General features: G+C 40.1%; 1 protein-coding gene and 1 long non-coding RNA gene across 10 annotated transcripts in view; one reads left to right on the top strand and one right to left on the bottom strand.

The window, feature by feature from the left end:
* camta1a (calmodulin binding transcription activator 1a) overlaps positions 1-22,901 on the top strand; it is a 778,795-nt gene that overhangs the window by 348,643 nt on the left and 407,251 nt on the right. The window lies entirely within an intron of this gene.
* On the bottom strand, positions 22,013-22,725 carry LOC133553905 (uncharacterized). The gene is made up of 3 exons (XR_009807005.1): positions 22,653-22,725; positions 22,211-22,457; positions 22,013-22,106 (listed from the first exon to the last, which is right to left on the bottom strand). It is a non-coding gene; the product is annotated as an uncharacterized LOC133553905 (long non-coding RNA).

Genomic DNA, 22,901 nt, shown 5'->3' with positions numbered 1-22,901 from the left:
AAGCTTGTCAGCAGTGAAAGGGTGCTACATATATGTGTGATTGATGGGATCTGATTGATGGCTGGCCTCCATATGAAAAGCTTTCTGCTCAAGGTAAAGGGTGATAGGTCAAACACGGGACACCTGTGGTTAAGTGTTGCCTTATCATTTGTCATCACACATCTGGTGGCTAAGTGTGTGTGTGCGTATGTGTCTGCATGTCTGTTTGGTTTGACCTCTGTGGGGAATAGGCTAAGTAGGTTAATTCTCCCCCTGCTAGTTCCTGTGGACAGGGGTCGGCGGGGTACGATGTGAGGAAAAGATAAGCGGGGGTCACACGCGCAGCTGAGCAGAGCTGCTCGACCGCCTTTCATGTAACAACTCTGACATATGTGGGCTGTAAACATGGGAGTGGGCCACAGCTGGAGTTCAAGGAGCTGTATGCTGTTTGAGCAAAAGTGACGTGCAATGCAGGCTATATACACTGAACAGAAATGGCAGCTTATCACAGCAAGAATGATGAGGTGCAAGGAAGCAGTTGTAAGCAATATATATTATACAAAATATATTGCAAAAGTACTTCTCACATAAGCCAGGCATGCATGTTGAATCTCACAAAACCAATGCTCTCCTTTTGGGGATTTTCTGTTTGGTTACCACAAATTCTGAAGCCAGCACGGACAGTGGTGGCGTCCTGAGTGATTGATGCTCCCAGCTCTAGTAATACACATTCCCTTTCAGATAGGAAGTGCAACCATGCTTAAAATCAATACCAGTGTTCTCCCACAGACTGCTTCAACAGCGCTACAGTTAATCCAGGTCGCACCTGTCAGAGCTAGGGAAATCTCTCCCCACTCGGGCCTTACACTTTAATTTACACACATGGCCTTGCTAGCTTCCATTTCCATTAAAGGAGAGAGTCTGGCATTATGGCTCTAATGAAGGCCGCGGCCAGGCTGTGATTTAACATAGCCGCCACGCAACACCCTTCCTCCACAGCGGGGAATGCATTTAAAGAGACAATTAGGAGTTTCCTCCCCGACAGATAGTCTTACTCTTTCTTTTCTCCATCAGTGAAGATGTGCCCATGTTGCCTGAGTGTATTGGACATGAGGGTGTCTGTGGGTGAATAGGGTGGACACAAACCAGGCACCGAAGCAATGCAAGCAAGTCCAAGCAACAACTTGGGATTTGACCTCATCTCGAGGGTGTAAAATATGTCTGTGTAAGAAAGAGAGAGAGAGGGGATTCTTTGCCTGCCATAAATGAGACAAACGTCTCCTGTGGGGCTTTTTCAGAGGTGTTTGTATGCTGTCAAATGTAGAAAGTATTGACTTGAGTGTGTCACACAGTCATCTGACCAAAGAGCTAATGGACACCTGAGTATTGTGAAAAGGTTGCTTGTTATCATGAGCATCTATAAGTCTATAGAAAGGAGACTTTATCTCAATTAAAATGTGTGTTTCTGCATGTTTATTCTGTAGACTCTGTACTCTCATGTAAACTCTGACTTGAGTGTTAATACCTATTAAACTATTACCTACACCTTACTGGTTTGAATGCACAATGTTGACTTGTGTCTTCAAAGTCAATAATAAAAAAATAAGTATTTGTTTGATAAGTGGTATTGGATTGGTTTTCACCATCCCATCTAAAGATTAATCAAATCTGAAACGCAAATGACGCCAGATCGGCCAACAAGTTTATTTCTGAAAACTTGGAAGGGACTAACATTTTTGCAGCAGATTCCTAAAAACACCAGAGTGCAGTCATGTACAGGATCTTTGACTAGCTTTTTGGCAGGAGAAAAAATGTCTGCACCACCCTTTTACCCATGGTCCTTAACTTTTGCTGGTGCTAGTACAATGTGGCCCCCAAAACAATTTAGTCGAATAACCCTGATGTACAGTTTATTTATGAACTGTGATAAAATGTTAAAAGATTATTGTATCGTTTTAAAATATATAAATCATTACAAGCGGTAGAAAATAGATGTATGGATGGATTACTATGATTACTGTGAAATTGTGATCAGCATCTGAGAATCTTGCAGAGATTCAAACATAAGAACAAAAATATATCAGATGCACATGTGTTACTGTGACGGACTCATAACGTCGCGTGGGTTCCCAGGACCATCAAGGAAGGACATTGCACTTACATTTTAACTTGCACTTACACATGTAGCAACCAACTGTAGTTACTGACATTGGTTTTATGAAGTGTTCCTGAGCCCATGTAGTGATATCATTTACACACTGATGTCAGTTTTTGATGCTGTACCGCCTGAGGGATCAAAGGTCCGTAATATCATCGCTTACGTGCAGTGATTTCTCCAGATTCTCTGAACCTTTTGATGATTTTACGGACCGTAGATGGTAAAATAACTTGTCACTTCTTCTGCAGTTGAGTAATCACAAGAATGATCCCTGGGATCACTAGCACCCTCTACCTTTATGAGGCGGGAAAACAGGTGCCTCACACAGTGCGTCTTCGCAGCCGTTTTATGATTGCTCAGCACAAGAAATATGTTAAACACATACAGTTGTTGACAAAATACACTGTACATTATGTACCTCAGCTAACTAAACTATGGAAATGTATAATATAATTCATATAGCAATACGGTCTCACTGCACAGCAGCCAGCAGTTAGCCGGGTCAATGCACAATCCATGGTGAGGCTCAACTGGCTGCTGACTCCCGCAAGTCTCTTCTCAGTATTTGAACGGCAAATGTGAAAATTCAGCGATTTTGAATAAAAATGATCTAAAACTGGTGAAGTTAAATGTAAAATAACTTTATAAAGTATAATAACTGGATACATATAACAATTACATTTTTTGTTTTCTTTTTACATCTTTTTTCTTTCCATGATGGCACGTGAGGCACTGCCTCACCAGCCTCCCCTGACTGCACGTCACTGATATATATGTACAAACGTTTGTATATGTGTATATATATGTGTGTATATATGTATATATATATATATATATATATATATATGTGTGTCTGCGATGAGGTGGCGACTTGTCCAGGGTGTACCCTGCCTTTCGCCCGATTGTAGCTGAGATAGGTGCCAGCGCCCCCCGCGACCCCGAAAGGGAATAAGCGGTAGAAAATGGATGGATGGATATATGTGTGTATATATATATATATATATATATATATATATATATATATATATATATATATATATATATCCATCCATCCATCCATTTTCTACCGCTTATTCCCTTTTGGGGTCGCGGGGGGCGCTGGCGCCTATCTCAGCTACAATCGGGCGGAAGGCGGGGTACACCCTGGACAAGTCGGCACCTCATCGCAGGGCCAACACAGATAGACAGACAACATTCACACTCACATTCACACACTAGGGCCAATTTAGTGTTGCCAATCAACCTATCCCCAGGTGCATGTCTTTGGATATATATATATTTATTTATTTATTTTTTGACCTGTTACCCCTGCCTTTTTTTGACTCGAGGCGCTTCCACAGCTTCCGCCCTCCACTTTTCTTCCGTAGTGGAGATTCACACACTTAGCAAAACATTGCTAACGTTAACAAGAGCGAGACATTTGTTCTAAAGAATAGAAAAGTGTCGTCAGTGGTTCAGATTTGCAGAAACAGATGAGAACAAATGACCACACACTGCAAAGTTTGTTTAAAAAAAGGAAGCAGCACAACAGACTTCCAGCTTCTGAAAATAAGCATCGAGAAAAAAATAGGGAATCTCTTTCCTAGGCGAACAACAACTAACAACAAACTTCAGCTGAACAGCAGCTTACTGTAAATGGTAAATGGGTTATACTTGTATAGCGATTTTTCTACCTTTTTTTTAGGGAACTCAAAGCGCTTTGATACTATTTTCACGTTCACACACACACATTCACACACTGATGGTGGGAGTTGCCATGCAAGGCGCTAACCAGGGCCCCTCAGGAGTAAGGGTGAAGTTTCTTGCTCAAGGACACAATGGTAGAAGGTGGGGATTGAACCAGGAACCCTCAGGTTGCTGGCATGGCCACTTTCCCAACCGCGCCACGCCATCCCCGTCCCCATCCCCAGTTCCACCACATACTGTGGTGGGATCATTAACAGAAGGTACCATGTATGATAAGAAATTAGCACAGTGGACAGAAAAATCAGTAAATCAGTCGCTGAGAACTTTGCCAGGACGTGTTTATCCACTTACTAAAGCTGTAGTCCTCTCAGTGTTTATCTTGAATATTTATTTGCATACAATGTACAACATTTTCATTTGCATAAATATTTTATTCAAAACAATTAAGTTATCACTTTAGTGATTTGATCGATTAGGTATTTCTACTATTAATTTTTATTGGTATATATTGATTTATTGGAGTTTATTTGCATGCTTTGTGAAATGCTACAATTTTGTTTACTAAAGTTTTAAGTTTGCATTATCAATCTCAATGTTGGAAAATATTGTTAATTGTGTTTTTATTATTTGATTTCTTTAAAACAGAAGGAAATAAATTAGAAAAATCTTAATGGAATTTTTTATGAAAATTCGTAAATAGTATTTAAGACCATGTCGCCCAGGCCTAACAGGAAGTAAAACACACATCCCTGGACGGGCAGCTTACCAGAAAGCTACGGAAAAAGTCCAAAACTATCTTGGCAGGTACATGATAACATGTACCCGGATTTAGAGTCCCCAGTTACCTTACATGAATTTCATTTTTGGATTTTGGAACAAAGAACCCAAAGAAAAACCACTCGTGCACAGGGGGAACATGCAAATTCCACACAAAGACACCCAAGCGGCTAATCAAACCCTCGCCCGGGCCCCTGTGCAATTCAGATTCGGTGTATTACTTCCTTTAAATCGGGGCAATGTCATGAAGAAAGCCAAATAAACACATTAAAACTCAATGTAAATGATAAATAAATGGGTTGTACTTGTATAGCGCTTTTCTACCTTCAAGGTACTCAAAGCGCTTTGACACTACTTCCACATTTACCCATTCACACACACATTCACACACTGATGGAGGGAGCTGCCCTGCAAGGCGCCAACCAGCACCCATCAGGAGCAAGGGTGAAGTGTCTTGCTCAGGACACAACGGACGTGACAAGGTTGGTACTAGGTGGGATTTGAACCAGGGCCCCTGGGGTTGCGCACGGCCACTCTCCCACTGCGCCATGCCGTCCCTACATGTACATTTTTGTATTGATGTGATATCGTTGTTTTGCAAATATTTAAAAAAACAACAATATCTATATCTTATGTACGTTTGTAGAAAACTTCAGTAATGCCTTGCACCTTCTTCCATGTGGCGGTACAACTTGGCAGCCTTTCTTACAAATTCACAGTTTTGCATTAATTTTAAAGGGCATTTCAGTTGTTGGTAGCACTGAGCAATTATTTTTCTCCACATGGTGAAATTCTTCATAATGAGTCAACAATTATTGTTGATCATTTTTAAATACACCTAAATACTCCAGGTCCATAATCTTCTGGAGTAGCATGAAGTCAAAACTGTCCTTAACAAAAAGAATGCTGTCTTTAGGAGCAGAGACAGGAAGGAAATAAAGATAGCACAACATTAGCTGAAACTCAGTTTAAAGGAGGCAAAAGAGAGCTACAGGAAGAAAGTGGAGAACAAACTTGAGGAGAACAGCATGAAGGAAGTCTGGGATGGTGTGAGAAGCATCAGAGGCCACAAAGCATTACTCTAAACACGGTCGGAGGAGAATTGCGGAACTTTGCCCCAGGAAATCAGCTGGCCCAGATTACGTGTGCCCACAGCTATTGAAGAACTGCGCTATTGAACTGGGGGAGCCACTACAGCATGTGTTCAACCTCAGTTCACACCTAGGGAAAGTGCCCACTCTCTGGAAAATAATCTTCCCTTTGAGCTGAATGACTTCAAACCCTCAAATCACATCTAACAAAGACTCTGGAGTGGGTACTTCTCAGACACCTCAGGCCTCAGGTGCAGCAAGCTCAGGACCCGTTACAGTTTGCCTGCCGTGCAGAAGTTGGTGTGGAAGATGCCATCCTTTACCTTCTACATCGGGCCCGCTTACATCTTGACAAGAGCGGAGTGAGCACAGTCGGAATTCTGTCTCTATAGTGCTTTTAACACAATCCAGTCCCCTCTGCTACAGGACAACCTGACTAGAATGCAGGTGGACCCATGTCTGGTGTCTTTGATTTCCAGCTACCTCACAGACAGACCACAGTATGTATGGATAAAGAACATCACATCTGACATCTTGGTCAGCAACACGGAGGGGCACCGGGGGACTGTGCTGGTTCCTCTTCTGTTCGCAATTTACACCTCCCCCTTCTGCTACAACTCCAATTTATGTCACATTCTGAGGTTTGCTGATAACACAGCAATGGTGGGGTGTATCTGATATGACTAAGAGGAGGAGTTCAAAAGTCTGGTGAAGGACTTTGTCACCCGGAGTCACACAAAACATCTCCAGCGCAACACCACAAAAACCAAAGAGCTTGTTATAGACTTTGGGAAGTTGAGGCCATGCACCAAAGCAGTGAACATTGAGGGGGCTCAGGTAGAGGTCGTAGACACCTCCAAGTACATTGTGGTGTGGCTGGACGAGAAGCTGGACTGGGCATGCAACACGGACCACCTGTACAGAAGGGTCAAAGCAGACTGTACTTTCTCAGGAGGCTGCGATCCTTCAACATCTGCAAGAAACTCCTGTGCCTGTTCTACCAGTCTGTAGTTGCCAGACTGCTATTTTACCTGGTTGCACAGGGGTTAGTGCATGTGCCTCACAATATGAAGGTCTTGAGTAGTCCTGAGTTCAATCCCGGGCTCGGGATATTTCTGTGTGAAGTTTGCATTTTCTCCCCGTGACTGCGTGGATTCCCTCCGGGTACTCCGGCTTCCTCCCACCGCCAAAAACATCATCCTGGGGATAAGTTGATTGGCAACACTAAATTGGCCCTAGTGTGTGAATGTGGTCTGTCTATCTGTGTTGGCCCTGCCAGAGGGTGGCGATTTATCCAAGGTGCACCCCGCCTTCCGCCCAAATGCAGCTGAGATAGGCTCCAGCACCCCCCCGGATCCCAAAAGGGACAAGCGGCAGAAAAGTGATGGATGGATATGCTAGGGGGGACACATCAAAAAGGGACTCCTCCAGACTGGACAAGCTCATTAAGCGGGGCCGGCTCAGTAGTCCGAAGGAAGCTAGAGTTTCTGGTGACAGTTGCAGAGAAGAGATCTATGAACAGATCGCTGGGCATCCTGGACAAAAAAACAGCCACCCTCTCCACACTGTCATCAGCGACCAGAGAAGTGACTGGATGCTTCTCCCCAGATTCAGTACAAACAGACTTAAGAACTCATTTGTCCCTCGTGCCATCAAACTGTACAACTCTTCACTTGAAGGTGGGAGAAGGGGCGAGAGGACTGATAAAGGCTTAAAAAAAAGGGGGGGGGGTTAATAAACTTAATAAACACAAGGGCAAATACAAACACAGCACACTTCTGCTAACAACACTGCACCTATGTTTGTAAATATAGATATAATATTACTAATATAATATATATATATATATATATATATATATATATATATATATATATATATATATATATATATATATATATATATCTCCATCCATCCATCCATTTTCTACCGCTTATTCCCTTTCGGGGTCGCGGGGGGCGCTGGCGCCTATCTCAGCTACAATCGGGCGGAAGGCGGGGTACACCCTGGACGAGTCGCCACCTCGTCGCAGGGCAAACACAGATAGACAGACAACATTCACACTCACATTCACACACTAGGGCCAATTTAGTGTTGCCAATCAACCTATCCCCAGGTGCATGTCTTTGGAAGTGGGAGGAAGCCGGAGTACGGATTACATTTATTTACACCCCCACCTGCTCAGTGGACTTGTACTTGTCTGCCCTGAGACTGGAAGGTTGTGAGTTAAAACCCCGGCCGAGTCATACCAAAGACTATAACAATGGGACCCCTTGCCTCCCTGCTTGACACTCAGCATTATGGGTTGGATTTGGGGGTTGAATCACCAATATATATATATATATATATATATATATATATATATATATATATATAGGACTGTCTCAGAAAATTTGAATATTGTGATAAAGTCCTTTATTTTCTGTAATGCACCTAAAAACATTAAATGTCATACATTCTGGATTGATTACACATCAACTGAAATATTGCAAGCCTTTTATTATTTTAATATTGCTGATAATGGCATACAGCTTAAGAAAACTCCAAAATCCTATCTCAAAAAATTTGAATATTTCCTCAGACCAAGTAAAAAATAAAGATTTATAACAGCAAAACAAAATCAAACATTTGAAAATGTCAATTAATGCACTCAGTACTTGGTTGGGAATCCTTTTGGACGGATTACGGCATCAATGCGGCGTGGCATGGAGGCAATCGGCCTGTGGCATTGCTGAGGCGTTATGGATGCCCAGGATGCTTCAATAGCGGCCTTCAGCTCATTTGCATTATTGGGTCTGGTGTCTTTCTGCTTCTTCTTCACAATACCCCACAAATTCTCTATGGGGTTTAGGTCAGGAGAGTTGGCAGGCCAATCGAGGACAGTAATGCCATGGTCAGTACATTACAGAAAATAAAGGACTTTATCACAATATTCAAATTTTCTGAGACAGTCCTGTATATATATATATATATATATATATATATATATATATATATATATATATATATATATATGTATATATATATATATATATATATATGTATATATATATATATATACATATTTATATATATATATATATATATATATATATATATATATGTATATATATATATATATATATATATATATGTATATATATATATGTATATATATATATATATATATATATATATATATATATATATATATATATATATATATATATATATATATATATATATATATATATATATATATATATATATATATATATATCGATACAGTCTGCAAAGGATACAGTCCATGAAGCACAGAGGATTGTGTGTGCTGCTGGTCAGTTAATTTTACTCATTTCCATTAATTACTCGTATCCTGTTTTTATTTTATTTTAATTTATTTTTTGTCGAGGAAAATGTTTTTATTTATTTTAAAATAAAGGAAATCACCCTCACCAGACCCGAATCTCAATTAAATTAGATTTTTAAAGGGTTCCTAAAACAAGGTCCAGTCCAGATTATGTCCAGGTCGGGCTCAGCAACACACACCTTCATTTATGTACAATTGTTGGTTATTTGCGTGTTAATTAGCTCTTGTGATCATGTAGGTTATTCGTTGACAGTGAACAATTACAGTTTTGTTAACTGTCTGAACTCAAAACATATTATTAAAACTACACTGTTCTTAAAAAGAAAGCCTAATCCATATTGTTTGTCTATTAATATACATTGATTGTTTTGACAATCTATATATGTGCCCGGCTATATTAATAGGGCCTATAGTTACAAGTTTAGAACACATGTACACATGTACTTACATCTCTCTCTCTCTCACACACATGCACACACATTGTATATTGAAACTATCAAACAATAAGGACTAGTCCTTGGAGGACCCTACAATGACACTGAACCCTGCCGCCACCACATCCCAGCGCAATAGCCCTTTCTCCTCCTACATTCACAACAAGAGCAGCAGCAACACTCCAAGATGAAACTTGGTCCCTTTAGACAGCTTCCAAAGACAATGCTTTTATTAAAACCTACAGCAGCGGCGCCACCCTTGAGGCACCAGCTCACCAACAACACAGTAAAGCAAAGCTGAGAGGCAGCCTGGAATCTGCTAATGACTGTTTGTTTGCTATTGTGTATGGAGGCTGTGGATCTGTGCACAAACAGTATGTCTGCAAGCTTGATAGAGCATGACTACACATTTAAAAAAACAAAAAAAAACATGCAACAATTTATGAATGTACTATTGAGATGACATTAAGGTTCATAATTACCAGTGAATCACCGTAAATGTGTTATGAATAAAATGTAGAGCACTTTTATACAGTAATGTAGCAGGTCCATGTTCTGAAAAAGTGATGTCTAGCTGAGTCTTGCAGACAGAGAAAGAAGGGCGGATAGAAGGAGGGAGGACCACACTTAGAAACAAAGGTATAAAAGATAAAGGGATGTTAGATAAGATCACTTGGAAATGAAGACAGTGGTAATGAATTGAATTTAAGTCAAAAGCCAAAACGCAAATGAAAAATGAAGTGGACTGAGGTGCACTAGTGTTATCGCTTTCATCTTTTTACTTTGCATATCCTCCACTGTTTTTTTCATGCCAACTCATCAGGAAATCCCGCTGATGGCCCCAGGTCTGATGGTGACACGTTTTTACTCCAACTGACAATTCCCTGACTTCCCATCTATGGTTTATGAATGGAACAAGGCAATGCACTAGTAGTGACACTCGGCTTTATCCGGCTAATATGTCCACTTTGAAAGAGGATGTCCGAACTTTTGCGGTCAACCTGGTGCCGGGTTCAGTCCCACCGCTGTCATAAAGTCAACGCGGTGCAAGTGCAGTCATTGGTGGCACTTAGCAAAAGGTTAAAGATAAACATTGGGGGTGTAACACTTCATTTTAATGATTCGATTTAAGTTGGTGGGCAGCACAGTGGTAGAGGGGTTAGTACGTCTGCCTCACAATGCAAAGGTCCCGAGTAGTCCTGGGTTCCATCCCAGGCTCGGGATCTTTCTGTGTGGAGATTGCGTGGGTTCCCTCCGGGCACTCTGGCTTCCTCCCACCTCCAAAAACATGCACCTGGGGATAGGTTGATTGGAAACACTAAATTGGCCCTAGTGTGTGAATGTGAGTGTGAATGTTGTCTGTCTATCTGTGTTGGCCCTGTGATGAGGGGGCGACTTGTCCAGGGTGTACCTCGCTTGTAGCTGAGATAGGCACCAGCGACCCCCCCGCGACCCCAAAGGGAATAAATGGATGGATGGATGGATTATTTTTCTAGAACAATACGATCTAAAACAATTCATTTGGTTGATATCGATCCAGTAATTTTTTAGCAGAAAAGAATCAGTTAGTGTGGCTGTGGAACAATTACCGGATACTGGACACTGCAGGTGAAGTTCCCTAAATTCCTGTTATTTCTTGTAAGCAATTAGCCTTACATAAATTATGGATCCAAAAAAGCGAGTAAATAACAATTGATGGCTAATGCATTCACATCTTATTTGAATAAAGTGCAACCAACACTTTAGGTTGGATCGCTGCCGTTGTGTCCTTGGGCAGGACACTTCACCCTTGCCCCACACATCATTCATTCACACTGGTGAATGAATGATGAATGAATGATAGGTGGTTGTCGGAGGGGCCGTAGGCGCAAACTGGCAGCCACGCTTCCGTCAGTCTACCCCAGGGCATCTGTGGCTACAAATGTAGCTTACCACCACCTTGTGTGAATGAATGATGGGTTCCCACTTCTCTGTGAGCGCTTTGAGTATATAATAAAAGAAAAGCGCGATATAAATCTAATCCATTATTATTATTATTATAATTAACAAGATGAAACCTTTTCTGCTCACATTTTTAACATACAAGCAATAAAACTATTGTAACCAACATTTAACAGTAGATTTACGTGCTAAATAAAGTTCCCTAAACCGGCCATACAGTATCTGTTCTCCACCACTTGCATCACCGATGAGGGGACAGTGTCCCAGGTGTGCAAAAGCATGTATGTCCCCTCATCCCTGTTGATAGTGTTGGCTCCAGCGTCCTTGCTTCCTAAATTCCTTAGCTTCCTTTATCTATCTCTTGTATTTATTTTTTCCCTTGCTACACAGTAATTGTCTCCATGTTTACTAGTCAGAAGATGCAATTACAAAAAAGATCATTTAAAATCGCTACTTACAGGAGGCAGCTTTTTTTCGTTCAAGCTTTCGATGAGTATAAACATAGAATGTAACCCTTGACTCACTGTAATTGTGTACATGCTTGCTGGTCAGGAGATAAAATGAAATAAACATAATTTTAAATCACTACTTGTATACGAGGCAGCTGATTTCGATTTTTATTTTGTTTGAGGCAAACATTAAAAATATTTGTGTTTGTGCGCATGCTAAGTAGCATTGGGTAGAAGACATTGATGTGTGACAGATATCAACAGAACACCAGAAGTTAGTGTGTCGCTGTAACGAGCTCCGCCGTCACTTTCGTTGTGTTGGTCGCGTCTTTTGTGGTTTAAAGTTGTGTCTCCACTTCATATGATTGTATTGTTTTATTTGTCTTTGTTGTGGCTTTTGCAATCGGGCTGTAGCTGAAAGTTTTTGTGTTGTATTTTACAATATTTTCTTGTGGCGTTTGCATTCTTTTTGACCTTTCTCGACCACCGTAGATACTTATGTTTTGATGATGCTTCAGAGAGGCAGACACAGGCAGATACAATACGTGCAATGTGTTGGTACATAAAAACAATTTTAAAATCAACATCCAACATTCAAAACGTGGCCTAATGTGCACAATAATGTGTAAACAATAATCATGCCAGCAGATAGAGTACGTCGTTGGTTAAGATATGCAGTAAATACACTAAGCCTAAATTTATACTTTATAAATAAAGAATATATTTTAAAATAATCTGACAAATCAACCGTTTTTACTTAAGTACATATTTTCCAGGAAGAATAAGCGGTAGAAAATGGATGGATGGATGAATAATATAAATTAACCTTGGATATACTTTACTAATAACAAATACTATTTAAATACTCTACTCAAACATATACAAACATGTACAAAAGTGAAATTTCAATAATGTATTTAAGATTTTTGGTTTACTTGTTTTCATCATAAATTATCTTAACCTGTTAAAGTTAGAATTTTTTTCAAGGTTGAGATATGCTTTTTGCGGTGCGGCGTCTTCAGTAATGCGGACGTTGTACCGATCCGTTGTGGTGAAGAAGGAGCTGAGCCGGAAGGCAAAGCTCTCAATTTACCGGTCGATCTACGTTCCCATCCTCACCTATGGTCATGAGCTTTGGGTCATGACCGAAAGGATAAGATCACGGGTACAAGCGGCCGAAATGAGTTTCCTCCGCCGGGTGGCGGGGCTCTCCCTTAGAGATAGGGTGAGAAGCTCTGCCATCCGGGAGGAACTCAAAGTAAAGCCGCTACTCCTTCACATCGAGAGGAGCCAGATGAGGTGGTTCGGGCATCTGGTCAGGATGCCACCCGAACGCCTCCCTAGGGAGGTGTATAGGGCACGTCCAACCGGTAGGAGGCCACGGGGAAGACCCAGGACACGTTGGGAAGACTATGTCTCCCGGCTGGCCTGGGAACGCCTCGGGATCCCCCGGGAAGAGCTAGACGAAGTGGCTGGGGAGAGGGAACTCTGGGTTTCCCTGCTTAGGCTGTTGCCCCCGCGACCCGACCTCGGATAAGCGGAAGACGATGGATGGATGGATGGATAGATATGCTTTTTAGTACACATAAGAGTGGGAATTGAAAATATTTTTACTACTGTATGTTTGCTGTGTAGAAATACTGCTGTTTTTGGGGATAGGGTTACTAAAACACTTAAAAAACTGATTGAAAATTAATAATTTACAAAGGGATGCAGCGGTAATGAATAAAAATAAGCCTGGAAAAATGTACTTTATGAAAATGCTGCCAGAAAATCAGGTCGTTTAGGCCATAACAATGACATAAAAAGCCTACGAAATCCTAGAAGGACTGTGTAGTGCTGGGATTCAGCAGACCTAGTGTTGAACATCCTCCCTGAAGCCTTACTTAATTGTTACTATTCCTTGTGGGCCTGACCTCGAGAATTGTCAAGTTTGGAAAATAAACAATACTGACTAATTTTAAAATTGTATTTTACAACTTATACAAACAAAAATTATTTAATTCTCAGATAGGAAGGACAAGATTTTTACCTTTTTTGATTTAGGTTCCATTGCAGCATATACTTGAAAAAACCATGAAGAATATAACAGGTTTCTATTTAATGATGATTCCCTCTTGTCTATGTAAAATTATAGAAAATCCCAAATATACCTTACAACCTGGTAGAGCTTTGGCATAGAGCTTTATATTGTTCTACAGCAATCTGTCTGGTCCTGGAACATTTTGCTGTGCTGCTTGGTGAACATCCCAGAAGCAGGTTGGGTAGGTGGGCAGCAGACTGAAAAAACATGTGGCCAACCAAGAAAGTCGGAGCTTAGAGTGATGAAAGAGGGAATAAAAATGATCATTGAAAGAAGGGTGAAAATGATGGAGTGAGAGCAGTTTAGAAAATGGAAACATGTCGATAAGAGAAGGATATTGATGAGATGGCGATAGGAGGAATCCTGATGAATGGAATGAGGAAGAGTGAGGGGGAGAGGATTTACACAAAGAAAAAGAAAGATGGAATATGGAAAGATTAAGCTGACAGTGGTGGAGGGAAAAAAGAAAAAAGATTGCGTAAATAGTAGACAGAGATGGAAGGTGAGAAATGGATTCAGCTTACAGATCGGGAAAAGTTCTATAGTTTTGGGGCATCAGAGGGAGAATGCAAACAGTCTATAGATTATTGCCAGCGCAAGCCTGACTGCCCTGGACTTCTGTTATTCTTTCCTTTAAAGTAATGCCCGAGCCACAACCAGTGAAGCAGCTGCAGCCTGAGGCTAGTGGAAATGGACAGGGAACTAGATAGATGTTAGTTCTCATCCCAGCCGCTGTTTATTACCCAGGCCCGTTTGCCCACTGGAGACTATTCAATAGAACATAGGAAATAATCGAGCTATCACCTTTATTCCCTCTGCACTTTGCTACTAAAAGCCAGCAAGACAAAGATAACTGCTACAAGTTGAACCTGTTTTGTCTGATAACAAGAATGGAACTCAATTTACCTGTATCCAATTTCTAGCAGCACCAATATGCAGGACCGGAATTTGGATTTCAGAAGTTGGGATGAGACAACTAGCTTGTGTACAATGTGCAACAGAAGCAAGTTTGTAATAGCATGATTGGGAAGTTAAGTATTCAGCAAATTATGTTTTGCATTAAATACGGTGGCACAGGTTAGTACCTGTGCCTCACAATACGAAGGTTCTGGGTTTGATTCTGGGCTCCTTCTGGAGTTTGCATGTTTTCCCCGTGACAGCGTGGGTTCCCTCTGGGTACTCCGGCTTCCTCCCACCTCCAAAGACATGCACCTGGGGATAGGTTGATTGGCAACTCTAAAAAAAATTGACCCTAGTGAATGAATGTGAGTTTGAATAATGTCTGTCTATCTGTGTTGGCCCTGTGATGAGGTGGCGACTTGGCAAGGGTGTACACCGCCTTCCGCCCACGTGCAACTGGGATACGCTCCAGCACCTCCCACTTCCCCATTAGGGACAAGTGGTAGAACATGGAGGGAGGGATAACAAAATTAACAGGATTTCATTAAATAACTTTAAGTTGTCAATATTGTATTATTATTTAGTTTGTTTACCTTGCATGTCCTGGCTTAGAATCCAACCATGTCAGCTGGAACAAACATCTTATACGTCAGCCATTTAAAAATTGAAATAAAAAAAATTAATATGATAAAACTTCAGCTGAGGGACTACATTTTTGTATGGATTTTATATTTGTTTTACTTGTTTGTAATTCATATTGCATTGTGGAGGCCAATTTGCCCTTAATCTTGAATTTGACCACTTATTGGACAGGTGCTGTTCGTTGTCAATCATTGACATGGCATGAACACAGCCCCAGAAAGCCAATCGATGAGATTGTGGGCATTCGGAAGGAACAAACTTCGGCCTGAGCATCTATTTTTCGCCTGGCGCTACTGTTTGACTTGTAACATTAGTTTTGGATGATAAAAAGTGCAGGGGACCTTTTCCCCTGCCCCACCGCTCCGAACACTCCAAATTAGATCCATGTCATTACTTACTTCTCTGTACACACCAACCTCCTCCTTACTAAGATTCCTGCATCATCAGTTAGTAAGGTAAGAAAAACATCAACAAACTTGTACATTACTAAGTACTAACTTGGGGGATTTTGCCTAGCGTTCACAATCCTTATGAGAGACAAGCACAAATATGTGTTCCTTATTTTTTTAGCATACTAATTTATTATAATCTGCTTGTTCTGGGTGGCTAGCGATGCTGCTACTGGTAGCAATCCATTCTGCCCTTAAAACACTCAAATTGCATCCAAAAAACGCCAGCAATAATCTGCATTCCTTAACTTGCATATTAAACAAGCTATAGCGACATTGTTATTGAAATTACAAACACTGAGGAACTGTTTTTATTGACAGTCACACTCTGCTATGGCATTAGCAATTGGTAAGCTAGCTTCTGCATCAGGAGCTGAATGGCTTTTGAGTTTGTAATGCACAACACAATGCGATAGGACACCAATTTTACCGACCGAAAATCATGAACAATCATATACTGTAAAGTATTAGGCCCACATTTCATGTTTTGTGTGTGTACGGCGTTTGTCGACATTGTACGTAGTTGAACTGACAAGCATGAGATGCCATGTATCATGATCAATATTATAGCGATTTACTCCATGGACGGTTTGTCTGTTTGGTCAAGCTGGCCCGGGAAGTTTCTAGTTGATTTTGGGTAGTTGGAAAAATTTCTACCACTTCATGGTTTGTTAGCACAAACAGTTCATCTTTTGTTGTAATGCAATTTATTTGAGCAGTGTCTTTCTTCCTTGCAAGATCCAAGAAGCTTCCATTGGTAATAATATTTTGTACCACTAGTGCAGCAGAGGCACTTCATTTCTGTTGGCATAGCTTGGCTCTAAGCTTCACATTACACCGCCGAGCGATGTCGGTCCAAACTATCTCGCCCCTCGCTCTTAACCACATCTTGCTTCTGTCTGTTGGAACATTTTACCCTCATTGTGTGCCTACCGTAATTATACAACTAGTCATTTATAATCTGTATATTCAGGTTCATAAATATAAGGTTCAGGGTTTCCCCTTAACTGCCAAGGTGCATTTGGTGGTCGGTGTGTGGTTATGGGCGTGGTCACCATGACATCATCAAGTAATTTGCATCACTTTCTACAATAGCATGATTTTCTTTAAAAAGACAAAAAAAAATTATGCATGCATTTAAAATAGATATGTTATTATTACTTGGTATTTAGTAACTTTTTTTTATGGTTTTGCCATATTTTCAATTGTTGCTGCTTTTTGTAAAATGTACTTTGTTGAGATTTGTTCAAATGTTTAAAGACTTTTGAATACTTTTTAAAATTAAAAACAACTAGTAACAAATCTAGCATCTTCTTCTGTTATTGTAAAATGTACTTGTGTTTAGAGACTCTACTTCCTTCCCTCGATGTCCCTGATGAAAGAAGAGAGCTGTAGCAGGCATAACATCACACTTGCTTGGCGCTGTTGCTCTAGTTGGACTTTCTCTGCTTAAAAGTGTCCTCTGTATTTTAACATTTTGTAAATGGCTGGCCGTGGGTATATCTGCAATATATATCAAAATCACATCCACATCACAGACATGCTGACAGCGCTCCAGACAATGGTGTGCATTTTGTTTACATCAGGTTTTGGTAAAGCGGTTTCTGTCTATCTGTGTTGGCCCTGCGATGAGGTGGCGACTTGTCCAGGGTGTACCCTGCCTTCCACCCGATTGTAGCTGAGATAGGCGCCAGCGCCCCCCGCGACCCCGAAAGGGAATAAGCGGTAGGAAATGGATGGATAGGTTTTTGTTGATCAACGTTGTTTTTTGGTTGTCAAGGTTTTGATAGATCATTTATTAATAGTATGCAAAAAATAGGCAAAATATATATCCATTTAAACTGTAACGACCAGCTAAAATGTATGTCTTATGTACGTGTGGTTTGGATTTGATGTCAGTTTATCCAATGTTTGCAAACAAGCCATCCCTGCCTGGAAGGTGATTGGCGGAAAATAAGGAAGTGTTGTTGTGTGACCAGCTGGAAAGCAAAGACTCAAGGAGACGAAAGTGTTTGCACTAGAGGTAATACCTGTTGGAATTTTGCCGTTTGTTTTCATAAGATTGGTAATGAGAGTTAAAAATAGCGTCGGACTTGGTGGGATTTCTTCTGAGAGCTACAATATTGTAGATTACTTTAATTTAGTTTTCAAGTAAAGAACAACAACCTTTTTTAAAGTGCTGTGAAAACTCGCCACATTCAATTACATTAAGGGACAACCCTGGGGTTGTTAATCCTCATTTGTCCAAAAGTATTCATCTTTATCGTCGATTACAAAGTTGGCCATGATTATAAAACACACGCGTTTGTTTCTGGAAGTAGGAACACATGTTTATTAACGGCGGTAGGAAGTGCGTTGCAATGGGCACTGAAATTAATGTGGCCAGGAAATAAGTTCAAGTAATACTTAAAATGACAAAATATGGTAAATGTTATACATATCACATATTCTTATGAATGTGTCTGTTACTACATTATAGTCAGAGTGAAACTTTCAGGGAAAAACTTTAAAAAAAAAATGTTCCCCAGTCAGTTGTTTTAAGACCCATAACACCAGGAAGCCACGACAGCTCTGTTGAAGACTGACGTGTCAGCCAAAAGTTAAAGTTAAAGTACAAATGATTGTCACACACACACTAGGTGTGGTGAAATGTGTCATCTGCATGTGACCCATCCCCTTGTTCACCCCCTGGAAGGGGAGGGGAGCAGTGGGCCGCAGCGGTGGGCGCGCCCGGGTATCATTTTTGGTGATTAAACCCCCAATTCCAACCCTTGATGCTGAGTGTCAAGCAGGGAGGTAATGGGTCCCATTTTTATAGTTTTTGGTATGACTCGGCAGGGGTTTGAACTCACAACCTACCGATCTCAGGGCGGACACTCTAACCACTATGCCACTGTTAGCAGGTAAAAAACCTCGCTTACATACATACAAAAAAATTGTCTGAACACTAGAATTTTCAACATATACATTATATATATACTTACATGTACAAACAAAACGTTAATGCAGCGTTTTGAAGGCAACATAGGTGACTGCACTAGATGCAATGTTAGCCGCATCTTGCGAGCATTTTTTTCATCTTCAGAATCCTAGAAAAAAAAAGACATGTGTTCTTGTTTTTGATTGTTTGATGGAAATTGTTATTAGTAGATTGCACAGTACAGTACATATTCCGTACAATTGACCACTAAATGGTAAGACCCAAATAAGTTTTTCAACTTGTTTAAATCAGGGTCCACGTTAATCAATTCATGGTAAAAATATATACTATCAGCATAATACAGTCATCACACAAGTTAATCATTATAGTGCATACATTGAATTATTTACATCATTTACAATCCAGGGAGTGGGATGAGGAGCTTTGGTTGATATCAGTACTTCAGTCATCAACAATTGCATCAACAGAGAAATGGACATTGAAACAGTGTAGGTCTTACTTAGTAGGATAAGTACAGCCAGCAGAGAACATAGTGAGTTCAGATAGCATAAAATCAAGTATATACATTAGAAATACATTTTATTATTTACATTAGGTTATTTACAATCCGGGGAGATGGGATGTGAATGGAGGAGGGTGTTAGTAAAGGGTTAAAGTTGCCTGGATGTGTTGTTTTAGAGGATAGAGAATAGAGATGCACTTTTACACCTGTTGGGAGTGCATTCCACATTGATGTGGCATAGAAAGAGAATGAGTTAAGACCTTTGCTAGATCGGAATCTGGGTTTAACGTGGTTTGTGGAGCTCCCCCTGGTGTTGTGGTTATGGCGGTCATTTACGTTAAGGAAGTAGTTTGACATGTACTTCGGTATCAGGGAGGTGTAGCGGATTTTATAGACTAGGCTCAGTGCAAGTTGTTTGACTCTGTCCTCCACCCTGAGCCAGCCCACTTTGGTGAAGTGGGTTGGAGTGAGGTGTGATCTGGCATAGCTCGGTTGGTAGAGTGGCCGTGTCAGCAACTTGAGGGTTGCAGGTTCGATTCCCGCTTGTGCCATCCTAGTTACTGCCGTTGTGTCCTTGGGCAAAACACTTTACCCACCTGCTCCCAGTGCCACCCACACTGGTTTAAATGTAACTTAGATATTGGGTGTCACTATGTAAAGGGCTTTGAGTCACTTGAGAAAAGCGCTATATAAATATAATTCACATCTGGGGTGGAGGTCTAAAAGTAACCGGACTAGCTTGTTCTGGAATGTTTGGAGTCTAGATCTGAGGGTTTTGGAGGTGCTGGGTTACCAGGAGGTGCAAGCGTAATCGTCTATCATATAGATTTTGAATGATAGGCAAAATAAAAAAAAATAAAAAAGTGCAGTTCCTTTTTTAAGTAGCTTGGAATATTTTTTTCCTAACTTTTTTTTACAACAATAATTAAGTGAGTTTTTCATTGATCCTGTGTTCCCCAACATTCCATATGATATCATACTACACAGTAAATTCTATAGTGTGCAATCAACACTTAAAGAGTTAAATTTAACACTACTCCAACGTCTATTTGGTCCTAACCTGAGCTGGTGTTAAATTTACTCTTTCCATAGTGTTAAATTTATAGAGTTAAATGAACACTAAATAGAGTCAAAATTGTAACACTGTGGAGTGTTGTTCAACTTATTACTCTTGAGTAGTGTTGATAAATTACTCTTCTGTGGTGATAATTGTACACCAAGTTAAATGTATTTGCTCATTAACACTGCTTTGGTGTTGAAATAAAACTCTGATAAGGTTTGATAATACACTAGTATGATGATTATTCACTCCCTTGCAGTGAAGAAAAAATTATTTAGTAAACAGTAAAAATGTGCTAAACATTGCAGTTTTTATTAAACCTCACACTATTTCTGAAAAAAAAAATGGTGCTCATTCTACTTGATTTACTCTTGTGCAGTGTCAAATTAAGTCTCACCAATCTTGTCTTGTAAATAGCAAGTGAGTGCAAAACACAGTAATACAATATCATACGTTTAGTAACCTTTATTTATTTGTCAGGCAGGACAATCAACTTTAGGGACAGAATACATAAAGGGTGAACTTAGGTCTGCATGAAATGGCAATATGGGACAACATACAATGTGGAACATGACGTTCCATACGCCATTTGAACATCAAATGGTTTGGAGTGAGGCATGAATGTGTACATGTTGTGGAGCATGGTGTGGTATGATGTCGCAAACACAAAGTGTGCTTTAAACAGTTCATCAAATGCACCAAGAGTGGAGTGTGACCTGCAAGGTACGGCATTCTTGTCGAGAATTATGAAGAACTCGTGGATTGTATTCTTCCTCACTCCAACAGCCAGGAGATAGGGTTTAGTGGTGGTAATAATGGTGTCAAGATGTTCTAAGATGCTTTATCCAGTCTATGGAGAGAAGAATAAAAACATCGACACGGTTGTGGTTATATAATAGAAATGATTACATAAATTATTGTAAACTAAATATCCTTCATTAGAGAACAATACAAAACTTTTTGAAGACCACAAGATTCTTCTCAGCCCGGGATGCAGAAACTTCTCCTGGCCTCTTCCGACCTAGAGCAGTCGGTGGGATCTAGTGTAAGAGCAGCAAAATCAACGAGAGGTCGCTGTCCCAACCTGAAACAAAAAAAGTTTGATAGCCTACTTCAAATGTGGACCAACAATTTAATTTAATACACTGCGAGGTCAGTGGCATTTTCATTACTATTAGTTTATATATATATATATGTATATATATATATATATATATATATATATATCCATATATATCCATCCATCCATCCATTTTCTACCGCTTATTATATATATATATATATATATATATATATATATATATATATATATATATATATATAATATGGCACTTTAAAAACACCTGAAGAAGCTCTTTTTTCCCCAAAAATCTTCTTGGTGAGGCCAAAAACTTTGGATTTTTGTTCTAATCATGGTTGTAAGTCTGCATTTTGAACATGCTTTCTCATTTAAATGAATGTATCCTTACAAACATCTTACCAAAGTCAACGTTCACTTCAGCCCATCCTCAGGAGGGTCAGCTGCCATCAGGAGTTCCTCAAGCTCAAAAATGGAGGGAAGCTTTCTGTTTGTTGGAAGATCTTCTTTTTGAATGTGGATGACCACTTCTCCAGAAAGTTGCACGATTAATCCTCTCCAAACATTAGAACAAAATCCTGTTCAAACTGTAGTGGGAAGTTAGTTACCAATTTTAAAATTACACAGTAAACGACAGTTAAAATGTGCAATAGTTGTACAACATTAATACAGAAAATGTTGAGATAATTACCAAGCCATTGAGGTCTTTAAAACGAGGAAAATAAGATAGAATGTTGCTTGACTGCTGTTGGTCCAGGACCATGTTATGCCGATGGGCAAATGTCAGCTTTATCTTTTTGATGACCATGTCCACGTCAGCCGAATGTTTCATCAGTGACATCGCTTCCAAGACAGGAAAATCTCTGGATGGAATTGGGTAACTCGTCCAACAGTTGGTCCTCCCGACTTGTCTTCATCAGATGGTCCTTCCGCCAAAGCTAAACAATATAGGGACATACAACTCATGACAATCACATACAGTTCAAAACACTTTGTCAGCTGAATGTGACCCAACTTTTATGAAAAAATATTTGGCTATTGGCTGAAAAGCATTGCAACAAATGCAACAAAACCAATAAGTGCTCATATGACTATTCTATTCAATAAATGTTTCAAGAATAATATAGGATTACCTCCAAATGATGATCGCCTTTCTTTAGCACTGCATCTCTGAATAGTTTTAATTCTCCATAAAAATGTTCCTTTTTAGAGAATTGCAAAAATAGGCACTATTAGTCACAACATACTTTGGGAAAACTCAAATAAAAGACAATAACAACAATTAAGAGTATGTAACCCACATAGACATTTTTTGAAAATGGGTCTCTGAGGTTGGGGAACAAGTTCACAATTCCTTGTGCATACATTTCCTTCACCTGTCT

This window comes from Nerophis ophidion, linkage group LG06 (assembly GCF_033978795.1).
Source record: "Nerophis ophidion isolate RoL-2023_Sa linkage group LG06, RoL_Noph_v1.0, whole genome shotgun sequence".
In the NCBI taxonomy this organism is placed as follows: Eukaryota; Metazoa; Chordata; class Actinopteri; order Syngnathiformes; family Syngnathidae; genus Nerophis; species Nerophis ophidion.
The sequence above is the reverse complement of the archived record's forward strand: the minus strand, read 5'-3'. Positions and strand labels throughout refer to the sequence as shown.